Source organism: Astyanax mexicanus, chromosome 13, assembly GCF_023375975.1.
Source record: "Astyanax mexicanus isolate ESR-SI-001 chromosome 13, AstMex3_surface, whole genome shotgun sequence".
NCBI classification, from domain to species: Eukaryota; Metazoa; Chordata; class Actinopteri; order Characiformes; family Acestrorhamphidae; genus Astyanax; species Astyanax mexicanus.
The window spans coordinates 51,015,272-51,016,492 of NC_064420.1; positions in this window are offsets into that span (position 1 = coordinate 51,015,272).

Consider the following 1,221-nt stretch of genomic DNA (forward strand, 5'->3'; position numbering starts at 1 on the left):
TGAGCTAATGCAATAAACAGTGATATTTAGAGAAAAAAATAAAAATAATTTAACTGGACAGCTGAGAATAAATATAACTAACAGCATTTGTCACTATTACTGCTGCTAAATTACTCCATACTGCCTTGATTTACTTTATACAGTTTTTATCCTTATTGCTTTTATGTCTTTTGTTACGGGAACGATAGTATTTCAGTTCTTGCTCATGAATATTCATACATGCAAACATATCGTTTCTGATTGGCTGCAAGGCAGCGAGACAGACAACGGTTAGAAATGTCTTAAAATAAACATTTTTATGCTAATAACAGTCTTTACAATGTCATTTGTTATTTTACAACATGTGTAATAATGCTAATCCTGCTAAGTGCAGTTCAGCCTATACTGATCTAGTCTTAGAGTCTCTGTAAAACACCAAATCCACCGGAGATCCTATTTAAACCTATAGTTACACACAGAGCTGGGTAGTCCAGGTCCAGAAAGTAAAAATCCACCCCGGGCTGAGTTTTGTTGGCTGAGCCGCAGCAGAGCCGCAGCAGAGCCGCCCAGGAAGTTGGAAAAAAACAAACAAAACCCAGAGGTGGATTTTTACTTTTAACTAGTGTAAACAGAACTGTTCTAAACATCTAAACACCTACCTATCTTAATTGTTCTTTGCTGGTGGTGTTTTTCCTCCATAGACTAATTCTAACCATTTGTTTCTTAGCTCTGAATTACTGGCTAAAGTATATAAACACTGATGTGTTATTCGCACAAACAACACAGGAATAAACTGCACGCTGTTCCTAGCACTGTTAGCTCCTATCTGAAGAGACAGCGTCGCTGCCCGGCTTCAGGTGGGCGGGGCCATGAATACTAATTGACGGGTTGATGTAGACACGGTGCTTTTCCTGATCGACTCGTTTTTTTTCTGAACATTTTCTTTTACTAGCTGCTGCAGAGAATGAGGAAGAGGCTGAGGAAGAGTTTTATCATGTGCAGCATCATAAACAACTCAGGGAGACCTGCTGTATTTCACAAACAACTAGTTATATAGTTATAAAGTTATATAGTTATAAAGTTATATAGTTAAGTTGCTGATCGGATCTTAAACAGCCACAGCAACACAGAAGAGTAGGAGATGATAGAGAATTGGGCGGGGATTATATAATTCACTGTATTTCCTACAGTGGGATTAAAAGCAAAATGAATGCTAATACAAACTGACAGAGGAAGCTATAG